This window comes from Dipodomys spectabilis, unplaced genomic scaffold (genome assembly GCF_019054845.1).
Source record: "Dipodomys spectabilis isolate Male_0828 unplaced genomic scaffold, ASM1905484v1 ptg000420l, whole genome shotgun sequence".
NCBI classification, from domain to species: Eukaryota; Metazoa; Chordata; class Mammalia; order Rodentia; family Heteromyidae; genus Dipodomys; species Dipodomys spectabilis.
In genome coordinates, this window is record NW_024871097.1 from 3563433 (window position 1) to 3569432 (window position 6000).

A 6000-nucleotide genomic window follows, 5' to 3' on the forward strand; every position below is an offset into this window, starting at 1 on the left:
GATTTCAGTTCAAAGCCAGTCTTCAAGAAACTCTGTGAGACCTACTTCCAAAAAACCACCAGAAAACCAGAAGTGGTGCTGTGGTTCAAGTGGTAGAGCGCTCTCCTTGAGCTGAATAACTGAGGGACTGCCCCCAGACCAAAAGGTCAAGGCCAACAACCAACCAAAACAAACAAAACAAGAAGAAAAAAAGAAAAAAACCAACTGTATGAAGAGGAATAATCTCCAAGTTTTTATTCAAATTTTTAATGCTTGTGGCAACTGTTTTCATTTGGTAAAAAGTGGACAGCTTATATATGTCATTGTGATAAATTTGCTAATATGTGGTTGCTTTTCTCCTATTTATAGTTTTATTCATCTAACATTATTGAAGATGAAAAATCCATGAAGGGAAAGACCTATTATTTGGCAAAACTGGTCAGTTAAAATGACTAGTACATTCTAGTACTTTGGCAAAGAAGCTGTCATTTTTATTCCCTCCCCAGGATTTGAACAATGAAAAAAAAATGTCTTGACTTTTCCAAAAAGTGAGTAAGACGGCTCATATTGAAATAATTAGAAGATAGTGAAAAGAAAGTTTAGGGTGCATAATATGTTTAATTTTTAACCTTTCTCACAAAAAACTTCCAAGAAACTTAACACACATTTGTTATAGATATTTATATCAAAGAGCCCACTGCAGGTGCCTGACACCTATAGTGTGCAACTCAGGAGGATGCGATCTGTGATTGAGATTGGAGCCAGCCTGGAAAAGCAATAATTGCATGCATGATGCCTCCTACTATTATATCATGTCTTTTCCTCCAATCCTCAAAGTGAAGCTGTCTCCCCACATGACCATCCTTCTGATTTATTGACATTAACTTTTTGATTTATGGTTTTCTCCAACAGCATGACATGTGCATGGAGGCAGGCCATTCACATCTGTATTCACATCTTTCTCTCTAGTTGCCTACAATAGTGCCTGGTCCTCAGTGCTTAGTAGTCTTGTGTGGAGATGAGCCTGTTCTGCTCATGAAATCTCAAAGTTCAATCAGGAAAGCTCATCAAGCTGTGGTCTTATAGTAAATCATTTCTTCTAAATATTATATTTTTCTCCTTGTGTATCTAAGTCCACCTAAGGGTGAGATCAGTGCCTGACACCTATCGGTTGTGATAGCAAAGGTAGCTATGACATTATAGAAATTTATTGTGAAGCTTCAGGAAGACCTGATAACTGAGGCACCCAAATTGGTAGGTTCCCACATCCTGGAATACATTCCACATATCTGCAATCAAACCATCATTCATTCTTTGCTGGGCTCAGACTCATCATGTTTCCCTTCTCTATTTAAAATAATGAAAAATGTGTTTTTGATATGTTATTGAATTATTGAAATGTGCCTCCAACCAAAAAAATAATTCCATTAGTGGAATGTAAATATTAGGCATGGATAAAAACAATCATAAAAACTCCTAGGGAAAAGATCAAAAGTGGCAGCTACTACAAAAGTTGTTTCTTAATCTCAGCACTGGTGTCTCACACCATAATCCTAGTATAATGTAAACTAATGAAACTTTTCTTTTTGTACCAGTCCAGGGGCTTGAACTCGTGGCCTGGGCTCTGAGATCATTTGATGAAGCCTAGCACTTTACTACTTGAGTCATAGCCACACTTCTAGTATATTTGGTAGTGTAGTGGAGATAAGAATTTCACCCACTTTTCTACCTATGTTGGCTTCAAAATGTGATCCTCGATGTCAGCCTCTTGAGTAGGATTACAGGCATGAGCCACCAGTCCCCAGCTAAAAGTTATTTTTGTAAGATATAAAAGTTTACTTATACAGGGGAAGAAAGGGGGAGGGCGACAGCGGTAGGGGAGGGCGAGGGCGAGGGCAGAGCCTGAGTGTTCCACACATCCCGCACCAGCGCCTCATGGCACGCCCCACTCTCCTCCCATGGCTGGGACGGCTGCAGTCCTCTTGGTCCTCACGGTCCTCAGGGGCCTGTGCAGGAGCAGCGGCAGCAGCAGGCAGCCAAAGCGGCCCACCTACCCTGCAACCCAGGCCTGGCCGGTGCGACAGCAGGTGATGGAGTAGCTGGCCGCCAGTGTAGCAGAGAAGCACTGAATGAGCCAACCCTGTCGTCCCAGAGGAGCGCACTCCAGTGCCGCATCCATCAGGCCCGCCGGCTCAATGAGTGAACAGAGTATCTGTCAGGGAAGAGCTACTGCATTGGTTTGTGATGATGCCAATAAAAGTGGGTGCCAGCTGTGGTTCAACTGGGTTCAGCAGAGTTCATATCTATCGCCACACAGGCAACAACACATTCAGAGTGCTGGGCAGGAAGATCCAGGATCATCAGTTGGTGATCAGCTGTGCCATCCACAAAGGATTAAAGTATAATCAAGCAACACAGACCTTCCACCAGTGGCGAGATGCCAGGCAGGTGTACAGTCTTAACTATGGCAGCAAAGAGGATGCTAATATCTTCGCAAGTGCAATGATGCATGCCTTAGAAGTGCTGAATTCACAGGAGGCAGGACCAAAATTGCCTAGATAAAATTCACAACTGCCTGATCAAGTTCAAAATGGCCCATCCCAAGAAGAGTTGGACATCCAAAGAAGACAACTGCAAGAACAGAAACGTCAGAAGGAGCTGGAGAGGGACAGGCTGGAGAGAGAAAGAATGGAGAGGGAAAGACCAGAGAGAGAAAGGTAGAGAGAGAGAGGCTGGAGAGAGGTTGGAAAGAGAGAGGTGGAGCAGCTGGAGAGGGAGCAGATGGAGCAGCTGGAGCAAGTGGAATGGGATCAAGAGAGCAGAGTGCCGAGTAATGCCACCTCTGCCTTTGTGGAGACCCCTGTAAACTCTGAGCTGGGAGACCCCTCTGCTTCTGAGCCAGGCTTTCAGGAAACCTCTCAGCTGTCGGAGGCTCCAGCCCCGCAGGGTGTTATCTTGGGACCACCTGCACCTCCATCTCCTCCAACACTCCCACCAGGTCCAGCCCAGGCCTCTGTATTCTCTCCTCCCCCAGAACCTCCTCCTTCACCCCCACTGCTATCCTCTGGCCCTCTTCCCCCACGCCCTCTTCCTAATCAAGCCCCTCTCCTGTACCACCTCCTGCCCCTCCCTTCCTGCATCCGGATTTTTTTTTAAGGATCCTTTTCAGAAGACAATCGTCCTTTAACTGGACTTGCAGCTGTGATTGCTGGAGCCAAGCTTAGGAAATTGTCACGGGTGGAAGATGCCTCTTTGCACGGTGTTCACAGATGTGAACTTCGTGTCAGCTAAAACAGACATGGGTGGTGGAAATGGACCCGTTCCCTTGGCAGGTAGCAGCTTAATGGAGGAAATGAGTCTCCTGATGGCCAGAAGGAGGAGAATGGCCGAAAAGGGATCAACAATAGAAGCAAAAAATGAACAATCAAAACCTGTAACTTCTAAGGTCTCATCAACAAGTACACCTGAACCAACCAGGAAACCTTGGGAAAGAACAAATACAATGAATGGCAGCAAGTCACCCGTCATCTCCAGATGAGATTCTCCAAGGAAAAATCAGATTGTTTTTGACAACAGATCCTATGAGCCATTATAAGTCCACACCCTTGTCCCAGCCCAGTGCTGACCGGGTCCAGACAGAAAGCCTTGACTGTGACAGACTGAAGCAGGATATTTTAGATGAGATGAGAAAAGAACTAACCAAGCTGAAAGAGGAGTTCATTGATGCAATCAGGCAGGAGCTGAGCAAGTCAAATACTGCATAGAGAAGCAAACTAAGCAGAGATAAGACTTGAATCTGGAGAAAAACAAAAATTCCTACAAACAACTGTCAACATCACCCCTACAGTTACGAGCTATCAGAAGAAAGTGGAAAAGGAGTCAAGGGAAAATCCCCATCCTCTGAAACCTTCTTAAGTTGTGACTCTGGCGATCATCTGTTTTCATCTCCGTTTGCTGCTGCTTTGACCTTTACTGCAGGATGAAAAGAGAGTTATGTATGAGTTTCCATAACATTTATGCAGAAAATATAAACCCATCAGGCAAGATCGCCATGCATTGAGATATTTTCATGTTGAAATAAAACCACACATTTCCCACAAACCCACTGCTAAAATAAAGAGTAGAAAGGCTCATGAAGTTCTCCCCCCCTTCCACATCCTCCCCTCTTTGAGTGCTGAGGAACTGAGCAAGCTCTGCTTTTGTATTGCATGTCTCTCTCAGGTTTGTCTTCCTATCGTATTTGGTATTCCATGACTAATTGAGATCAGCCCTATGTAGGTTTAGATCTTAAGATGAGGAACAAATAGAATTGTACATGTTTTCAAAGGATGACATTTACAAGAAAGTGTCTGTAGATGACCAGGTCAGTCGTGAGTGATTGTACAGTGATAGGAAGTCCAAGTTAGCCTTTAGTGGTTAATTAGAGAAGAGAGCATTAAGGACTTTCAATTTTCAGCCTCCTGAATCTGGCATAGCTCTTCTCTCCAATTAACTTTCCCACAAAAGCCAAACGTTATGGTTAGTCCCATGTATGCACTGAGAGAGCATCTGAAATTCAATTTCTACTCCCAGGCCAAGCAAAAATGAAAAAAATAATAAAAATAAAAGGAGGTGGAAGCAAGCACATATTAAAGTTTTAAAATGACCCAAATGTTGCTGGTCATGTGTGTAATCCTTACTACACAAGAGGCTGACATCTGAGGATTGCAGTGTCAAGTCAGCCAAGGGAGGAACCTGCTTGAGACTCTTATCTCCAGTTACACAGCACAAAACCTTGAGCTGTGGCAGAGGTGTTAAAAACACCAGCATTGATTGTGAAAGCTAAGATATAGGTCCCAGAGTCAGAGGTGAAACCGCAGGATCAATAAAATTTTAAATGGAGAGAGGATGAATAGAGGATGAAATCTGAGGAGCATGCGTCACAGTTAGCCCATACAAGAAAGTCCATAAGGCTTTCTCTCTGTGTGCATCTGTGTGCTATCCTATGGCTTGAGAATGTTTTGTTCAAAGATAGAGCTCCACCACTCCCAACTTTTCATTGATTAATTGGAGCTAAAAGTCTCATGGACTTTCCTGCCCTGGGTGGCTTTGAACCATGATCCTCAGATTTCAGGCAACTGATTCATTTGGGGGTTCGCATAAGGCTCATCTCCTATTAACTACCAAGAATTAAAAAAAAATGGAGTTGAGCTGTGACTTAAATGGCAAAGTGGGTAATCACTTTTTAGGACAGCACCTAGGGCCTTAGTTCAAGCACCAAGACAAAACAAGTATATCTACAAGCTTTCCTTTGGCTCATTTGGTAAGCCACTAGTCTTGAAGGTAAAGCTCTGGCATTGTATCCAATCTCTGATTTGTAGCCCCATGACTAGCACATATACAATAAAAATTTTTAAAAAATGCAAAAAAAAATTTTAAGTGGAAAAAAGAACATATTAACATTTTAAAATGAGCAATGGTTTTATGGTTCATGTGTATAATTGGAGTACCTCAGGAATCTGAAATCTGAGGATCAGTTTGTAGCCAGACTACACAGAAAAGTACATTAGAATCTTATGTCCATAAGCCAGAAAAAAAGCTAAAAGCTGAGCTGTAGAAGTTGTAAAACATCATCCTTGAGCCAAAAAGCTAAGAAACACAAGGACACTTGTGGTTCTGTCTTGTAATCCTAGCTACTCAGGAGGCTGAGGTATGAAGATCACGGTTCAAAGCCTTCCTGGGAAGGAAAGTTCATGAGACTCTTATGTCCAATTAACCACCAGAAAACCTTAAGTGACACTGTGGGTGAAGAACTCGAGCATTCACCTTAAGCTGAAGAGCTCAAAGACAGCACTCAGGCCAAGAGTTCAAACCCTACCCTCCGTAAAAATAGGTAAGAAACAGCAATGAGGCCCAAAGATTAGGTCTACTGACTGCAATAAAAAAGCATTGAGGTTGAAGTGGAGAGCTGGTTAAAAATATTAAAATAAGACAGAGGCTGGTTGCTTATGCCTGTAAATCCTAGCTACCCAGGAGGCTGAA

The 6000-nt window shown here is 43.2% G+C and overlaps 1 pseudogene; it reads left to right on the forward strand.

The window, feature by feature from the left end:
- Nucleotides 1–2174: 2174 nt before the first annotated feature.
- LOC122097261 lies at nucleotides 2175–3884 on the forward strand (annotated as a pseudogene).
- The last annotated feature ends 2116 nt before the right edge of the window (nucleotides 3885–6000 follow it).